The sequence below is a fragment of the Humulus lupulus genome, chromosome 5 (assembly GCF_963169125.1).
Source record: "Humulus lupulus chromosome 5, drHumLupu1.1, whole genome shotgun sequence".
NCBI lineage: Eukaryota > Viridiplantae > Streptophyta > Magnoliopsida > Rosales > Cannabaceae > Humulus > Humulus lupulus.
Genome location: NC_084797.1, coordinates 14,308,710 through 14,329,231, shown reverse-complemented (window position 1 = coordinate 14,329,231; position 20,522 = coordinate 14,308,710).

The window sequence follows — 20,522 nt, the reverse complement described above, 5'->3', positions numbered from 1 at the left end:
ACGATTTTGGCCAAAAGACTCGATTAGCGAGTTTAGCACTGTTTACAAGGCACACCGTAACGGTCCCTGGAGTTGGGGCGTTACAAGAGTACTTTTGGTAATTGTTCTGGCCACGTCCCTTTTACTTCTTCGAGCCTTTTCTTCAGCGTGTCCTTTAGAGTTTTGTTAACGGCTTCAACTTGTCCAATTTCCTGTGGATGAGTCACCAATGAAAACTCTTTATAATTCCATGCCTTTCGTAGAAATCAGTGAAAAGATCACAGTCAAACTGTGTGCCATTATCTGAGACAATTTTCCTGGGCAACCCATACCGACATATGATGTTTTTGACAATGAAGTCCAATACTTTCTTGGTCGTTATTGTTGCGAGTGGCTCAACTTCGACCCACTTAGTAAAGTAGTCAACAACAACTATTGCATACTTGACATTCCCTTTTCCTACAGGTAAAGACCCAATCAGATCAATTCCCCATACCACGAATGGCCATGGGATTTGCATCTATCTGAGCTCATTTGGGGTTGTTCGCGGTATCTTGGAAAACCTTTGGCACTTGTCACATTTTTTAATGAAGTCCATAGAGTCCTCATTCATGGTAGGCCAGAGATACCCTTGCCTTAGAATCTTTCTCGACAAACTCTGCCCTCCGGCGTGATCTCCACAGAAACCTTCGTAAACCTCTTACATCAGTTCCCTAGCCTTCTCCTTAAAAACACACCGCAACAAAGGCATTGAATAACCTCTTCTATACAAAATCCCATCGACCAGAATAAATCAAGTCGATTGTCTTTGAAGCATCCTCACTTTGTTCCTTTCTGATGGCAACACTCCTCGTTCAAGATATTCAATGATGGGTGTCATCCTTGTGTCTGATGCCTGGATCATTAGTGAGAATTCTTCCATTTAAATGCTTGGTGCAAAAAAATGTTCTACTGGTATTATGCTCAAGGCGTCGGCCTCTTTAGCACTTGACAGCTTGGCCAAGGCATCAGCATTCACGTTCTGATCGCAGGGCACTTGTTGGAGAGTATACTTTTCAAATTGTCCCAATAAGTCCTTTGCTTTGTTCAAATAAGCAACCATCCCAAGACTCCTAGATTGATACTCTCCCATGATTTAATTAACTACTAACTGGGAATCACTATATATTTCTAGTGATTTTATACCCATATCCTTAGCTATTCTTAATCCTGCGAGCAAAGCTTCGTACTCAGCTTCATTGTTAGACGTTGTAAAGTTAAATCTGATTTCACAGTGGAACCGATGTCCTTCAGGTGTAATTAGGATCAAACCTGCTACTACGTTGTGCTAGTTGGAAGAGTCGTCTACAAACAACTTCCAGGCAGGAGATTGATTTTGACTTTCAGTTTCTACTATCGGTTTGCTAACAGGGAGTCTGGTGAATTCTGCGATGAAATCTACTAGAGCTTGTCCTTTCACAGCCGCTCGTGGAGAATAAGAAATTTTGAACTGCCCTAGTTCGACTGCCCATTTTAATAACTAGCCAGTGGCTTCTGGTTTTTGTAAGACTTGCTGTAATGGCTGGTCGGTGAGCACTGTGATGGGGTGAGCTTGAAAGTAGGGTCGCAGCTTCTTACAGGCCAAAATCAAGCAATAGGCCAACTTTTCTATGGGCGGATACTGTAATTCTGCTCCCACTAGCCCCTTGGTTACATGGTATACTACTTTCTGAATGTTGTCTTCTTCTCTGATCAAAACAGCGCTAGCAGCATACTCTGTGATTGCCAAGTAGATGAACAAAGTTTCTTTTTCGACCGGTTTATGTGGGATTTTAGCTCTTGAAAGGCCAACTCGCACTCTTCTGTCCATTCAAACTTCTTATTGCCCCTGAGTAGATTAAAAAATAGAACACACTTGTCTGTTGACTTAGATATGAATCTACTCAGGCCAGCAATTCTTCCGGTTAGGCTTTGAACATCTTTAATCTTGGCAAGAGACTGCATCTCAATCAGTGCCTAAATTTTTTTGGGATTAGCTTCGATTACTCGTGAATTTACTATGAATCCCAAAAAATTCCCTGATCCAACGCCAAAGGAACACTTAAGAGGGTTCAGCTTCATCTGATATTTGTTTAAAATGTTGAAGCACTCTTGCAGGTCCTTGATATGTTCATTTTCTTTTGTTGATTTGACCAACATGTCGTTGACATATACTTCTATGTTAACACCAATCAGCTCTTTGAACATATGGTTGACTAGTCGCTGGTAAGTGGCACCAGCGTTTTTCAAACCGAAGGGCATTACTTTATAGCCGTAAAGCCCCGTATCTGTTTGAAAGCTAGTGTGATCTTCATCATGTGGGTGCATACTAATTTGATTATATCCAGAGTATGCATCCATGAACGATAAAATTTCATGCCCTAATGTAGCATCGACCAGCTGGTCGCTTCTTGGAAGTGGGAAACAATCATTCGGGCAGGCTTTATTAAGGTCTGTGAAATCCATGCACATCCTGTACTTGCCATTCGTCTTGGGAAGTAGTACGGGATTAGAGACCCAAGATGGATAAAATGCTTCCTTGATGAACCTATTTTCCTTCAGCTTCTTGACTTCTTCTTTTAGGGCCTTAGATCTATCTTTGTCGAGCAGTCTTCTTTTTTGTTGTATAGGTGGAAAGTTTTTTGCTATATTCAAGACATGGTTGATCACCGCTGGGTTTATCCCAACCATATCTTTATGCGATCAGGCAAAGACCTCCTGGTGCTTCTTCAAAAATTCCACCAGTTTGTGTTTCGTTGTTGTCTCTAAGTTTTTACTGACTATCACAACCCTGGTCGAATCTGTCTCTTCTAATTGGACCTCCTCGAGGTCTTCCACGGGTCCAACGTCCTCTTCAAAATTCCCAAAACGAGGATCTAAATCTCTATCCTCACTTTGGGCAACACCCTATTTGGAGACTTGTTCACCTGATTGGGCTTGTGTTTCACTTATTACCAGCAACCGTTTTCTGTCTCTTTCTCCCGATCCGCCTCTTTTTGCCTTTGTGATTGAGGAATTATAACACTCCTGTGCTTCTCACTGGTTTCCCAACATGCATCCAATTCTTGCGTCGGTTGGAAACTTCATGGCCAAATGCCATATTGAGGTCACGGCCTGCAGATCGATGAGAATGGGCCTTCTAATCACAACCTTATACGCGGATTTACAATCAACTACTATAAAAGTAGCGAGTAATGTCCTGTTCGCAGGTGCGCTGTGACTGGGAGTCTAATTGACCCTACTGGCACAAGCCCCTCGCTAGAAAAACCATAAATGGTTTGGTTGCATGGCTCCAAATCTTGCACTGATAATTTCATTCTTTCTAGTGAAGATTTATACAAAATGTTGACCGAGCTTCCTGTATCCACCAACACTCGTTTTACCATCATGTTGGCGATCTGAACATCCACGACTAGCGGATCTAAGTGGGGAAATCGAACATGCTGAGCTTCTAACTCAAAGAAAGTTATTGATTCTTCCTTTGTTCGAGCTTTTTTGGGAGTTCACTCCTCAACATTCATCATTTCAATATCTTGATCATGACGTAGGGTTCTGGCATATCTTTCTCTTGCCTTTCCACTATCACCTGCAATGTGCGGCCCCCCATAAATGGTCAACAATGTACTAGCAACCGGAGTTGGCTGTAAAGGAGGGGAGCGTTGGCGTACGGGTGCCTGATCGTTGCCTCCGTGAGCCTCTTTCTGAGAACCTCCAGCTGCTCGCACATATCTCCTCAGATGTCCTTGCTAGATAAGGAACTCACTCTCGTCCTTGAGCTGGTTACACTCGTTGGTGTCATGGCCATAGTCGTTATGAAAATGACAGAACTTGGTAGTATCCTTTTTGGATATATCTTTCCTAATAGGAGTTGGCCATCTAAAGGGAATAGTAGTGTGATTGGCTTGGTATACTTCCGCTTGGCTATCGACCGGAGCTGTGTAATTGGTGAACCTTGTCCGTACCTATTCTGCTTTTGGCACTTGCCATAAGATGTTGTCGGCTTGTTGCTCGCCCTTTTCCCCCCATTTTTTCCATTATTTTTGCTGTTGCCATTGGTTTTCCCAGGTCCATTGGCAACTTTGGTGGGGTCCTCTTCTGGCCCTGGTCGTCTGTAGGAGATTTTCCTTCATTAGTGATAGCCTCCTCGAGTTTAATATACTTGTCTGCTCGATCCAGAAATTCATGTGTACTCTTGACTCCATTCTTTTGCAAACTACTCCAGAGGGGTGAATGGCGTCGTACTCCAGCAGTGAGAGCCATCATCTTTCCCTCGTCCCCCACTGTCTTGGCCCCAGCAGCTGCTCGCATGAATTATTGGATGTACCCCTTTAGGGTTTCTCCATCCTTCTGACGAATTTCGATCAGCTGATTGGCCTCGGTCAGATGTATTCGACCAGCATAGAATTTTCCATAAAACTCCTTAATGAGCATCTCCCAAGAAAGTATACTGGCCGAAGGGAATTTGAAATACCACTCTTGAGCAGGTTCAGATAAAGTGGCAAGAAAAATTATGCACCAAGCATCATCTGACATCTTTTGGATGTCCATCTGTATCTCAAAATTATTAACGTGAGATACAGAATCTTCCAATCCTGTAAAGTTGGGCAAAGTCGGCATTTTAAATTTTCTTGGAGTTTCTACCACAGCAATTCTATGCATGAATGGCGTGCCCTTTATCCGATCAAATTCTATACGGGATGCCCTGTTCCCAACCAGTTGTTGGACGACCTGATTTAAGGCATCTATTTGTGCCCATGCAGCATCTGTTCTTGTTAGAGCGACCGGTGCTGGGGGGAAGTACTTGTCGTGCTTTTCCCTTTGATCATTAAGTATATTTCTCAGATCTTCTTCCCTATGCCTTTGCTCACTTACCCCTAATCGGTCAAAGACATTGGGCAGTTTAGGTTGCCCCTAGCATTCTGGCTTATTGGTCAGTTCTCCATTGGTGGAGGGTTTTGTCCTTCACCCCTCTCCCCTTGCCGTCGATCAGCATTCCTCCTGCCAAAGTCTGCTTCGTTATAATCATGGCCATCTCTAAATTGTGACCTATGATGGTGTGACTTGCTGTTTGCACTATTTCCTTCTCTCCCTGCTGGTATGTCCTGATAGGCAGGGGGAGGCCTGTGTTGGTCGGTAGGTCCCCTGACATTGATATGTCGTGGGGGACCTCTGACCGCAGAGCCCGACTCCATCTATCTTCTACCTCCCGAGGGACGTGTTCCTCTACTGGGAGGGCTCTGTTCCCCAGCTGTCTGGCGTCTAGGGCTTCTGGGATACTGCTCGACCCTATTCTACCTCTGCTGCTGGGCATTATCTCGACCAGTGAGAGAGGGTGGTTGTTGCTCAGGATCCTGGACCGGCCTCTCCTATTGAGCAGCGGGGGGTTGTTCTGGCCTTTGAGGATCCCCTGGTTGTAGAGGATTATGGTGATGTTGGGGATGTTCTGAATGTGGATTTTGTTGAGGGTGAGTAATGGGTGGCTGATCCGGTTGGTAAGCAAGTGTGGGATGTCCTCATGCCAATTGAATGGATGCTTCCAAGGCTGTAGTGGCATCCCTTTATCGACGGTCCATGTCAGCTTGCCACTCATTCAGTTCTTAGCGTTGCTAGTCAATTTCCCTTTGCTGCAACACCATTGTTTCAACCACATTTTCTTGATTAGCTCTCAAATTAGCTAATTCCCTTGCAACACAATCAAAGTCGTTCGTAAAGTCTCAGAATCCATCTCCTCCTCTTTCAATTCCACATGTGGCTCATCCTCAGCTACACCTTGTGGAGGAGGTTGATTTGGCACATTCCCAGAGGTTTGCCAAGTTTTCCTAGTTGTTTTCGCCATTTGATCTTCTGAAGGTCCTGAATTCAACTCTCAATGAATGCACCAAAATGTTGACCCTTGATTTGGTCAATGACACAGATTCAATAAAAATGATTGAAATAAGGTGAACTCAACTCAAGAAAAGAAATGACACAAGGATTTATAGTGGTCCAACCCCAAATGATGGTAATGACCTACATCCACTTAGTGTTCTTATTAATGTGTGATGAGAACTTGTGATCACTAAACGATGGTCTGAGTCTCACAAGTTCCAAAAATAGATACAAAAACTTGTGCACAAACACTAATTTTCTTTCTTAGTCCCCATATCCCTCACATGAGCCTTTTGAGTCTTATTTATAGGCTCAATGATCTTTCTATGGGCCGATGGGCCTTGTCCATTTTTAATACAAACATATCTGAATAATGGAAATTACAAATTTTACGTAAATACAAGATCAAATACCTTTAGAAAATATCTACAATCAGCCATGATCGCCTATGAAACATGTCCTCTGCTGTATGAATTCTCCTCTGGTCGATGGTCGACCAGAATGTAACCACCTAAATAGTCACGCGCATCCCACGTGCGTACTAAATCGGCCATGTCAGCAAGTAAATCTTTTTTGGGTAAACATTACCTTATTTAGATTACTTTAAAACTAACGGTGTTAAAACAATAATAAAAAAAGTGTTAAATCTAACAGAAACCAACAATTTCCGTTAAACTCACATTTATAATATATAAAATATATCACTAATTTTTTTATGGGATATATCACTAATGTTTACGCAGTCATTTAATTAATATACAAAATTAAAATAAGAAAAAATCACTAAAATATAACTAATGAAAAACGAATAAGCTAGCTAACTCATATATTGAGTGAATGAGAAATTGATGTCTAAAATGGTAATAATTCAGCAAATCACTTTGATTAAAGATGAGATTATCAAAATATTGTGTGATTTATTATTATTGATTTTAGCAAATCACTTTGGTAAAAAAATGAGATATCAGATTATTGTGTAATTAATTCTGATTGATTTTCATAAAATCACTTTGGGTAAGTGCTGATATTACCATAATAAGTGTGATTAATTCTGATTGATTTTTAGAAATTAAGATTCTAGATTTGTTGGATATTTGGGCATTAATGCACTTGATTCACACACATTTTCAACTCTCCATGAAGCTTATAAAAGGAGGCTTCTCCTCTCATTCTAGGACACACATATACAAATTATCACACACAATAGTCTTGGTCTTTTTCTCTCTTCAGTCTTTGTAGTATTTTCTGGTGATAAAAGGAAGGTTTGTTTCAAGTTCGCCTAAGCAGACACAGTAGTACTTTCGTCCTACTTGATAGCTATTGTATCTTGGAAGTGGTTGCTCACGAATCCTCTACCACTGTTTAGGTAGAAGGGGCAAATCTGCTTTAAGAAAAGTGCGTATTGCGTGTTCGACTTTGGTTTATTCTTTCTATTGTATTTTTGCTATATTAATATGTATATTTCCTCATTCTTTACTATATTATTTCTAATAATTATTAATTATAGTAATATAAATTCAACTATTATAAAATATTATTATTATAATAATATTTAATATAAGACTACATATTTAATAATTATACTAATATAAATTCAAATCAAAATGTTATAAAATATCATTATTATTGTAATATATAATACAAGACAATATATTTAATAATTATATTAATATAAATTCAAAAGTTATAAAATATTATTATGATAATATAATTCTAATTTTTTACTAATTATATTAATATGATTATATATTTAATACTTGTATTAATATAAATTTAAATATTACAAAATATTATTATAATAATAATATATAATATATAATCTTAATTTTTATTTAAAAAAATATCATTTATATTTAAAAAGAAAACATGTTATTTTTTTTTATTTAATCTAACTTATATTAAATAACAATAAATATATTATATATATATGTGTCATGTGTATATAAATAGTATGAATGTCTAACTATATAAGAATTTATAATAACAGTTATCTTCTATAAAAAAAAATAAACAAGCTTATTTTCCAATCATTAAGGTGTAATTTGAATAATATCATGAATGTTTTGTACCTTAATAGGGTAGTTTGTGATCTAAAAGGATATTATATTATATATATTTTAAAAAATCATAAACAATATTTTGTTTTAAAATAATATAATGAATGTTTTGTACCTTAAGTATGGTAGTTTGTGATCTAAAATATAATCATATTATATATATATTTTTTTTTTAAAATCATAAACAATGTTTTGGTTTAATTTTTCTTTTAATATGTCTATCTCATTCTTTTATATATATATATATATATATAATATCTTTTATTTATTTGAAATTTATATAGCAATCATACAAATTTAATAAAAATAATTAATTAATTTTATAAATAAAACTAAGTTGACGTGCATTGCACATTACTTGTACTACTATATATAAAAAGTGTATAGATAACAGAAATTATTGGTTTCAACGGAATCATTTGTTAACTTTAATAGAATATTCTAAATATTTAATGGAATATACTTTTTAAAAAAATTAAGAAAAATATATTTATTAATTATATTAATATAAATTCAAATATTATAAAATATTATTATTACAACTAGATATTTATTAATTATATTAATATAAATTTAAATATTATAAAATATAATTATTATAATAATATTTAATACCATACTAGATATTTATTAATTATATTAATATAAATTTAAATATTATAAAATATCCTTATTATAATAATATATAGGAAATTTCTATGGTAGGTGTCGACCCTGATTTTGGGCAACTGACACGGAGTCAAAATACGCTTGACGTGGATGAATGCGTTGAAAAGAACGTAATGACGAAAAGAATAAGAACACGATATTTTATAGTGGTTCGGCCCCAGGATCTGGTAATAACCTACGTCCACTTAGATTGTTATTGATGTGAGATTCAAAGGAGTGATCAAAGAACTAGGGTTCAATGAGTTTGACTAACCTTTGCAGAACAATACAATATGAGTGATATGATAACTCTGACCTCAAGCGATTTAGAAGTCAGAAAAGAAAAAGAAGGATCGGATCCGCTTCCTTGAGCCCTCTTCTTCTATTTACAAGCTTAGGGAAGATTTACATTGATTTGTTACAGATATTATTTCCTAAATAATCGGATACTCAGGAAATCATGGGAGAGAATTTCGGATTCCATCATAACTGCCTAAGATTTCCTCCGCGTGTTACATGCCTACGACCAGACTGGTCGTATGAAGAGACCGATCGCAAAATGCCGAATATCTTTTCTGGTCGATAGTCGAACACAGGTTTTGCCAGGTGTCAATCACGTGCAATTAATTCCTGCCATGTCATCCACTTCTGATTTTTGGGATAATATTTGCCGCCCAAGTTTGTTTAGTGCGACCAGTAATAAAGAAACTTAAGGGAACAACCGTTCGTCTTCCCACGTCTGTTAGAGTCCCCGTGCATTTTCGAAAACCATGTCATAATTATGTCTAATCAAGCCTTTTCGGTTTCCAAAAAGGCAATCTGACGGCTTGTCCACTTCCCCACGTTTCGAAAGTGGGAAGTGATGATTACCGACTTTTGGCTGTCCCTTCGATCTCTATAAGTAGTAGGGCTGTGCAGAAATTTTTACAACCCGCCCAAACCAACCCGAAAAAACCGCCAAAAAACGCAACCCGAATAAACCGACCAAAATTTAAACCGCCCAATTGTTACATTGGGCGGGTTGAAAATAATTATCAACCCGCCCAATATAACCCAACCCGCCCAATTAATAATTTATTATTTTTAATATATTCAAATAAATATATAAATTAATTAAGTTTTGTTTTAATTTTTTTACTATAAATTTAAAATATTGTTTTAAGCTTAAAAAGATAAACTTCACATTATTAGTACTAGTATTTAAAAGAAAAAAATTACAAAAATGTAAAAAAAAAAATACCACTTTTGTTTGGGCGGGTTGACCCGCCCAACCCGACCAACCCGCCCAAAAAAAAATACAATTTCGGTTTGGGCGGGTTAACCCGACCAACCCGTCCAAATTATTGGACGGGTTAAAAAAAATTCTTAATTAGGCAAGTTACGAGTCACTTTTGCTAACCCGATTATGACATTGGACGGGTAAAAATGTCTTGTAACCCGACCAACCCGCCCAATGCTCAACCCTAATAAGTAGGCCTTTCTTCTCTTTCAAGAAATTTTTACCCATCAACTTTGCTAAAATCTTCAAGAACTCGCGCTAGTGTACAGAGCTTCGAAAACCAGTCCGACATCGTGCCGCAGGTCTTCCGTCTCAAGTTTTCATTTCTTCCGAATCTCCTCCTCCTCTCAGGTAAGGAATCCATTCTTTAAGCTTTGTATTACGCCATGCATGCTATTTTTGTGTTCTGATATGTCTGCGTTCTTGAATAGGGTTTTTAGGGTTTTTGGTATAAATTGCATAATATTCTGTAGAAGTGCATCTTTATACCTTGTATGGGTTAGATCAGTACTTTGATAGATAGAGTTTCTGATTTGGGACGTTAGGTTGTCGAAAGATTTAACCTTTAAGCTAGACGAAAAAACTGAAATTTTTTCCCGCCCTTTAGGAGTTGAAAAAAGTTCTTTTCAGAAAACGTTCTTCTTTGCCTTTTTTTTTGTTTACCACGTTGAAGTTAGCGTAGGATTAGGATGCTACTAGCTATTTAGGCACGAGCAACGTTATCCCAGCTTCCCCACACTACATCGCGGATTGTGTCTTATCTCCTCCATTGTCTGTTTGCAGTTCATATGCAAGACCCTTGGGGGGGAGAAAGACCTATCGAAGACGAACTCTTAGCCCAACTGCTCGAAGGCGAAGATAATCCATCCACGTTGATTCCAGAATTTCCATTTTCACGTTCTAACCCAAATCCTCCGCCAGCTCCTACCCAGAAAATGGCCAGAAAAAAAACCAAGGCCAGAAAAAGACGCAACCCTTCTCCAAGTCAGCCTCCTGCTGATGCCCCCTCGACCAGTGGTCGAGGAGAATTCCCTCCTGAGACTGAAGTCCAGGCACGTGCCCGTCCTCGTCATGCCAACCAGCCGGCTGTCGAGTGGCACGTGGTATCTCCGAGCACGGTGACCATTCGCATGGTCTCCAACTATTTAAATAAGTACAATTTGACGGGGATAACTCTAGTCAGACCTTCTATCGACCAGCGAGCCAACCTGCCAGGGGGGGCTTATAGCGCCTGGTCGAGATATCACATTGAGGCGGGTGCAACCTTGCCTCTGCATTCATTTTTCTAAGGGGTGGTTAATTACTTCGGGGTGGCCCCTTTTCAAAATACTCCGAACAGATATAGGATGCTGACCGCTCTCTATATCCTTTACAAACTCAAGAAATGGCCAGCCCCCTCCCCTCATGAGGTCAATTATCTATTTGACCTCAAGTCCAACCCCAACCAAGACGGTACGGGGTTCTTCCATTTTTGCCATCAGGAGACCGGATGCACCTTCCTGTCCGAGACCACCCATATCTCCAATATGGGGAAGTATCATCTGGAGTACTTTCTCACGCTTGACATTGTTGCGGACAACCTGGCATTCACCCGAGGAGGTAAGGGGAATAGCGAGCCTTAAACCAGTAGTTCTTGCCCTTTAAATTTTTCTTGTCATAATGCTCTACTGTTCCACTGTACTCCAGGTCCATGGTTGCGCCCGACCCCCACTCTAGGAATGGAGTCGAGGCAACACTTTTAGCCAGCATGTCCAATGCTACTAAGAGTGTGAAAAACTTGATCACTGAGGCTAACCTTAGGTTGGCTGGCCTTAAGGGCTCCCCTTCTGCGTCCAGCGAACCTACGACGGGTGGTGTCCATGCTGGCGTGGGAAAGAGCAGGGTCCCGAGCAGCAACCTCAGGAACCTCCTCCTAGGAGGAGGCCAACTGGGGTTACAATCAAGGAGCCTACTGTTCCCCAGCGAGCAGCAGAACCGTCGGTCCCCAAGGGCAAGGGGAAACAAAAGGCTGTTGAGCCTTCCGAACAGTCTGACGACTCGTCGGATGTATACGGTACACCATTCTCGTTTTTAAATAACTTGCCAATTCCCATCCACCTATTTGATGGGGACGGCAACTTTAGGAACGCTCCTTCTTTAAATTCAGATTTCTTCCAGGAACTAGGTAGTTCAGTAGATAATGTTCCGACCAGTAGGTGTAGCTCGGGTACCTTACTTTTGCAATTCTTATACTCTAACCTCTGTTTCTCTGCGACCCTTTAATCTCATCGTTTGAAATGTCATTCTTTGTGCAGGCATGGACTCTGGGGACTTCTTTGCACACTACCAAGTTGCTGCCGAAGCTTCTGTCCCGAAGAAGGATAGCAAAAGAGCTCGTGCGGAAAGTAGCTAGACCCCTTCGAAGAAGGCCCGAACAGAAGATGCTCCCACCGACGCCCCCTCCAAAGAGGACTTAACACATCTGCCTGTCCCCGAGCAACAAACTCCCACGCCTGCCGATCCTCGATCTTCCTCAAAGGCCGTAGACAAAGAGACCACGAACCACTTGTCTGAAGGCTCCCTGCCCAGCCACATAGTTGGCATGGTTAGGGAGAGATTATATCGGCTCTCCAAGCATAAGCGCTCCCAGGTCGCCATCACTAACACTGCCACAATGGATATCAACGAAATCATTAACAGAGGGTTGAACGAGATAGCCAGTGTAAGTCGTATTTTGCTGCTTTGTCATTTATGCTAAACTTCCTTTCTTAACTCATTTTTTCTTTAGGGGTTTTTGTCCATGACTGCTAGCTGGCGCCGAGCTGGGGCAATGGTCTCTCGAGAGAGGAACTTTGACTCCAGGCTTGCCCAAGCTACACAAGCGCTTGAGGACGAGAAGACCAAGATGCTCGAGGAGAACAAGGAGATGGCTAAGCTGACCGAGCAGCTATGCGAGGACCAATCCACTCTTACCCGAGAGCTTCAGGAGAGTGAAGCGACCCGGAATAAAGCCATCGATGAGCGGCACAAATGGAAGGAGAACTGCAAACTCAACACCCAAGAGTGTAAACAGCTCACGCTCGATCTGACCGCCAGCAGGGATGAGGTAAAGAAGCTTGAGGAACGGGTGCGCGAGCTCGAGGAGGACAGAGTTAAAACTCTGAAGAAGTATAAGGAAGCCACCTTCCTCTGCTTCTATGACTTCTGGAAGCACAATCGGGAGGCAAACATTAGCTATATCTCCGAGCAGTTGCAAAAGACGCTGATGGCGCAGTGTGTTGCTCGACTGGAGACAGAAGAGAAAGCCAAGGCCCAAACTCCTGCTGCTGCTGCTGTGGCTAAAACTCCGGCTGATCAAAACGCTCCTAATCCAGAAGACCCTCCTGCCCCCCAGCAAAATTAATATTTATTTACTTTTTTTAGCTTTTATAGCCCACGGGTCTTTTTGTAAAGACAATCTTTTTTCTTTTATTGTTGCGAGGGCAGCTCTTTTGCTTATACTTGAACAATTACATCCGAGCAGTGCTGCTCGCGGTGTAAAGGTTTTTCCTTTTAATTTCATATTTACATCCGAGCACTAATGCTCACGGTGTAAACATTTGCCTCTGATATTATAATCTTTCTATTATAATACCTGTTCGCATGACCGAACTTAGCATAGTACTTTGGTTTGATTTAACAAAATCATAAATTTTGAAAAATACTCTAAGTACCGTAGCATGCTTTCACTTATTTTGTTTATGTGTTTACATACCTCGTTATATGCTTTGCTATCGATGTACCTTATATGCCCCCCAAGTGATCGAGGAGTTTTAGGTCCTTGGTCACTTGCCTTGACCACGACCTGTGCGAACATTACTGCTTGTTGCAAAATTTAACACTTGTAATACAGCAAAACAACACACGTAATGAACAAATACTTGTAAAAATAAATTTACAAAAGTTGGCAAGAATGACTGGCTGCGCACAGTCCCTTATAATCTCGTATTAAAAATGGACTAAACGTGTCTTTACGAGTGATCTTAAAAAAGATCTTACATTTATAAGCGATTAGCCATACAACGTGGCTAACCCTTTTTGCTAAACTTGTAAAAAGTAAAATTTAATACAAGCCAGTCCTTTAAAAAGGACTGTTCATTGATAATACTTGCGCAGGTGTTCTCCATTCCAATAGCGTGGAACGAGATCTCCGTTTAGGCATGCAAGTTTGTAGGTGCCCGAGTGAAGGACTTCTTCAATCTGGTAAGGTCCTTCCCAATTAGGTCCGAGTACTCCAGCAGTAGGGTCGCGGGTATTCAAGAAAACTCGTCGTAGCACCAAGTCACCGACGTTGAATTTTCTTTCTTTTACTTTTGAATTAAAGTACCGGGCGACCTTTTGTTGATATGCAGCTACTCGGAGTTGGGCTCTTTCTCGTATTTCATCAATTGAGTCTAAGGACTCCATCATTAGTTGGTTGTTCTGGTCCTGGTCGTATGTTAAGCGTCAATGTGAGGGGGGATCTAACTCGACGGGTAACATAGCCTCATATTCGTAGGCTAAGGAAAATGGGGTATGACCTGTCGCTGTTCGGTGAGACGTTCTATACGACCAGAGGACTTCAGGCAGCTGTTCTGGCCATGCTCCTTTGGTGTCTTCAAGCCTCTTGCTTACATAGTAAACCGCTTTTTGTACGCCTTCTTCCTCTCGTACTAGTACCGCACTAGCAGCAACTTCAGTGATCGCTAGGTAAATGAACAAAGTTTCTCCTTCGATTGGCTTGGATAAAACGGGAGGCTGTGCCATATGTGTCTTCAAGGCCTGAAAGGCTTGCTCACAGTCTCCTGTCCATTCAAACTTCTTATTGCCCCTAAGTAGATTGAAAAAAGGGACGCATTTGTCCGTTGACTTTGAAATAAATCTACTCAGGGCTGCGATTCTCCCGGTTAAAATTTGTACATCTTTGATCTTCTCTGGCGATTTCATATCGATTAGGGCTTTTATCTTGTCGGGGTTGGCCTCGATTCCTCTTGAATTTACAATGAACCCCAAAAACTTCCCTGACCCAACTCCGAAGGAACATTTGAGAGGATTTAGTTTCATCTGGTATTTGTTCAATACGCGAAACATTCCTGTAAATCCTTCACATTTCCTTCTGCCTTTTTAGACTTTACCAGCATGTCATCCACGTATACCTCCATGTTTACTCCGATCAACTCTTTAAACATGTGGTTGACTAGTCGCTGGTAAGTCGCACCTGCGTTTTTTAGTCCGAAGGGCATTACTTTATAACAGTATAAGCCCGTATCGGTCCGCAAGCTGGTGTGATCCTCGTCAGGGGGATGCATGCTGATCTGATTGTAGCCCGAATATGCATCCATGAACGAGAGGATCTCGTGTCCTGCAGTAGCATCGACCAACTGGTCGATTCTTGGGAGTGGGAAGCAGTCTTTTGGGCAGGCTTTATTGAGGTCTGTAAAATCCACACAGGTTCGCCATTTTCCGTTAGGCTTGGGAACCAGCACTGGATTGGAGACCCACGATGGATAATACGCTACCCTGATGAACCCATTCTCCTTTAATCTTTCGACTTCTTCTTTTAAGGCTCTCGACCGATCTTTATCGAGCAGCCTTCTTTTTTGCTACACGGGTGGAAAAGTCTTGTCTATATTCAGGACATGGCTGATAACTACAGGGTCTATCTCAGCCATGTCTTTGTGCGACCAGGCAAAGACTTCCTGGTTTCTCTGCAAAAATTCCACCAGTGTATGCTTCGTGGTTGGTGCTAGGTTTTTCCCGACCTTTACGACTCTGGTCGGGTCTTTTTCGTCGAGTTGGACCTCTTCCAGGTCCTCGACGGGTCCAACGTTCTCTTCAAAATCCCCAAAGCGAGGATCTAGATCTCTATCCTCACTTTGGGCAACACCCTATTTGGTGACCTCATCACCGGATTGAGCTTGTGTATCAATTGCCATCTGCAACCTATCTGAGGTAGTGCTCTTCGATGTTCCCTTTTTCGCCTTCGTAACTGAGGCGTTATAGCACTCTCTGGCCTCCCTCTGGTTTCCCAACACGCGTCCTACCCCTGCGTCTGTCAGGAATTTCATGGCCAAGTGCCACATGGAGGTGACGGCCCGTAGATCAACCAGTATGGGCCTCCCAATGACGGCATTGTACGCCGAAGGACAATCGGCCACTATAAAAGTAGCGAGTAATGTCTTGGTAGCAGGCGCTGTACCTGTCGTCACTTGCAGTTTGATTGATCCGGCGGGGGCGAGTCCCTCACCAGAGAAGTCGTATATTGTTTGGTTGCAGGGCTCCAGGTCCTTAATGGACAGTTTCATGCGTTCCAGTGAGGACTTATACAGGATATTCACCGAACTTCCTGTATCGACTAGCACTCTCTTCACCATCATGTTGGCCATTTGGATATCCACGACCAGCAGATCGGAATGTGGGAACCGGACGTGTTGGGCATCGCTATCAGAGAATGTTATTTCGCCCTCTTCTGAACGAGCCTTTTTTGGCGCACGGTCCTCCACAGTCATCATCTCGATGTCCTGGTCGTGGCACAGAGTCCAAGCGTATCATTCCCTGGCCTTTCCGCTATTTCCCGTGAGGTGCGGGCCTCCACAAATGGTTAACAGTGTGCCAGTCACGGGGGCAGGCTGCAAAGGTGGCGAGCGTTGGCGTGTGGGCGCTTGCTCGTTGCCACTTGGAGCTTCTCGTTGGGAATTTCCCGAGGCCCGTACGTATCTTCTCAAGTGTCCTTTTCTAATAAGGAACTCGATTTCATCCTTCAGCTAGTTGCATTCATTGGTGTCATGTCGGTAGTCGTTATGATAACGACAGAACTTGGTAGTGTCTCTCTTCGAAATATCCTTTCGAATGGGGGCAAGCTTCTTATAAGGCACACTGGAACTTGTGGCCTGATAAACCTCTCCCCGAGACTCAACAAGGGCAGTGTAGTTAGTGAACCGAGGTTCATAACGGTTACCCTTGGCTCGTTTATTGTCGGAGGTGGAAGGCTCATTGTGTGGCCGTTTTCCACCATTCTTGCCATTACCGTTACCGTTCCCGTTGCCGTTAGGTTTAGACCCATTGGCGGCTTTCCATCGTCGGCTATGGTATCTTCAAGCTTGATGTAACGATCAGCCCGGTCCAAGAATTCCTGGGTAGTTCTAACCCCATCCTTCCGGAGGCTTTTCCAAAGGGGGGAGCGACGCCTAACCCCTGCGGTTATGGCCATCATTTTGCCTTCGTCCCCCACGGTTTTTGCTCCAGCTGCTGCTCACATAAAGCGCTGGATGTAGTCCTTCAGCGATTCTCCATCCTGCTGGCGAATTTCACACGTCCTGCGTAGAACTGTCCGTAAAACTCCCTTACGAACATCTCCCAGGAAACTATGCTTCCAGGAGGGAACTTAAAAAACCACTTCTGTGCGGCATCAGAAAATGTTGCAGGGAAGACCCTGCACCGAGCATCTTCGGACACTTTTTGAATGTCCATCTGTATCTCAAACTTATTGACGTGAGATACCTGGTCACCGTACCCATCAAAGTTCGGAAGCGTAGGCATTTTAAACTTGCTAGGAGTCTCTACTATAGCTATCCTCTGGACGAAAGGAGTGCCTTTCCTCCTGTCGTGGTCGATATGAGATGTTCTTCCCCCGACCAGCTGTTGCACAGCCTGGTTGAGGGCATCTATCTGGGCTTGCACAGCGATAGGAATCGCTGTGGCCTCTGTTGCTGGGGGATGTTCTCGCCATGCCGCTCGTGGCGATCGTTGAGCACATCACTCAAGTCCTCGTCTCTTCTCCGCTACTCGCTAGCTCCGAGCTGGTTGAAGACGTTATTCTGCCTGGATTGCCCCCCAGCGTCGCGTCTGCCGGGTTGGTCATCCTGAGGTGGTTGATTCCTGTTTCCACCTCTTTCGTCATTCCTCTGACCGACATTTCCTCTGCCGGAATCGACCTCATCATAACCATTGCCATCTCTGAATCGCGATTGGCTATGACGGGATCGACTGTTTCCTCGATTTCCTTCCCGAGCTAAAACGTCCCGAGCGTTAGAGGGTGGCCTGCGTTGGTCGTTGGGTACCCGTGCATCATCATGTCGTGGGGGACCTCGGACTGCAGAGCCCAACTCTGAGTTCCTCCTGTTACCAGGAGGATGCTGTCCTCTGTTTGGGAGGTTCGGCTCGTCGCCCCTATGGCGTCTAGGACTACGAGGCTGATGCTCGGTCCTATTCTGCCTCTGATGCGGGGGATTGCCGCGACCAACTTGGAATGGAGGCTGTGCCTCAAGGTCCAGTGGGACATCGTCATGAGGCACCTAAGGCTGCTCGGGCCTTTGCGGGCTCGAGGGTTGGATAGGCGGGCTAAGATTGGGACCCCTGTGCGGTGGCCCATTCACAGGCTGATCAGGTTGCGAGGCAGGTGCAGCCTAATTCCTAGCTAATTGCAAGGCTGCCTCAAGGGCTGTCATGGCTTCGCTCTGGCGACAGTCCATCTCCGCCTGCCTCTCGTTCAACTCCACGCGCTGCCTTTCAATTTCGTGCTGCTGCCGCGCCATGATTTCGGCAGCACTTTCTTGGCTGGCCCTCAGATTGGCTAGCTCTTCATGCAACGCCCCCAGAGTACTCTTCAGCGTTGCGTCATCCATTTCTTCCTCCTCAAAGTCCAAATGTGGCTCATCCTCAGCCACGCTTGCAGGAGGAGGAGGAGGCGGGTTTGATGGTGCAGCGGCGGCCGCCTGTCCAGTTTTCCTTGTAGTTTTCGTCATTGGTTTTCTCAACGGTGATATGTCAAGCTCTAAATGAAAGCACCAGAATGTTGACCCTGATTTTGGGCAACTGACACGGAGTCAAAATACGCTTGACGTGGATGAATGCATTGAAAAGAACGTAATGACGAAAAGAATAAGAACACGATATTTTATAGTGGTTCGGCCCCAGGATCTGGTAATAATCTACGTCTACTTAGATTGTTATTGATGTGAGATTCAAAGGAGTGATCAAAGAACTAGGGTTCAATGAGTTTGATAACCTTTGCAGAACAATATAATATGAGTGATATGATAACTCTGACCTCAAGCGATTTAGAAGTCAGAAAAGAAAAAGAAGGATCGGATCCGCTTCCCTGAGCCCTCTTCTTCTATTTATAAGCTCATGGAAGATTTACATTGATTTGTTACAGATATTATTTCCTAAATAATCGGATACTCAGGAAATCATGGGAGAGAATTTCGGATTCCATCATAACTGCCTAAGATTTCCTCCGCGTGTTACGTGCCTACGACTAGACTGGTCGTATGAAGAGACCGATCGCACAATGCCGAATATCTTCCTGGTTGATAGTCGAACACAGGTTTTGCTAGGTGTCAGTCACGTGCAATTAATTCCTGCCATGTCATCCACTTCTGATTTTTGGGATAACAGTAGGGGCTTCAAAGAGAGCCCTACTGGTGGGGATCTTTTGTGTTCTCAATCCGTGAACAGTTTTCGACGCGATTTTTTTTATGACCGTGTATATTGTAGTTATTTAGAGCATCTTGTAAATTTTCAGAAAATTCATAATAATTTACAGTGCCGAAAACTAGTTTAAACAAGTTGTTGCATGCGTGACTAATTTTTTTTATGCGCGTGGAAAATAGCATGTTTGAACCTAGTTTTCGGCACTATAAATTATTCAGAATTTTGTGAAAATTTGCAGGATGTTCTAAATTCTAAATAACTACAATATACACAATTATAAAAAAAATTGCACTAAAAATTGTTCATAGGTCGGAAATACGAAAGGGTCACACAGTGGGGCTCTTTTGTGTCCTCCACTCGTGAACAGTTTTCAGCGTTATTTTTTTTATGACCATGTATATTGTAGTTATTTAAAGCATCCTGCAAATTTTTAGAAATTTTTGAATAATTTACAGTGCCGAAAACTAGTTTAAAAACAGGTTGTTGCACGAGTGACTGATTTTTTTATGTGCCTGGAAAATAATATGTTTAAACTTAGTTTTCAGAACTGTAAATTATTTGGAATTTTCTGAAAATTTGTAGGAAGCTCTAAATAACTACAATATACACAACCATAAAAAAAATTTGCACCGAAAATTATTCACGGGTCAGAAATATGTAGCTCTTTTTGAAACCCTACCATAGAATACTTAAATATCAATTCAAATGTTATAAATATTGTCATTATAGTGTTATCGTATTTTTTTTTTAAAAAAAATCACGAAGAATGCTTTGGTTTAATTTTTTTTTTAATATATTTATATTTAATATTTTTTATATATTTAAAATTTATATAACAATCATAAAATATAAAGATAAGCAAAACGTACATATATTGTTATGAGTATATGAAATTGATCTATTAATTGAAATTATTAAAATTAATGTTAAAAATGACTTATAAAATATTTATGCAGATATACGTATAAAATATGTATGCATATATACGTTAGCTGGATATTCCGAATGCACTTAACTATAATTTAAAGCTATATGCATCAGCTACAGATCACAATGATCCTATTATATACTATACATATATATATTTAGGGGGTTTCTTTGGTAGGGCTTTCAAAAAGAGCCCTATCGTAGGGCTCTTTTGTGTTTCTCCATTTTTGAACAGTTTTCGGTGCGATTTTTTTTTAATGACCGTGTATATTGTAGTTATTTAGAGCATCCTGCAAATTTTCAGAAAATTCTAA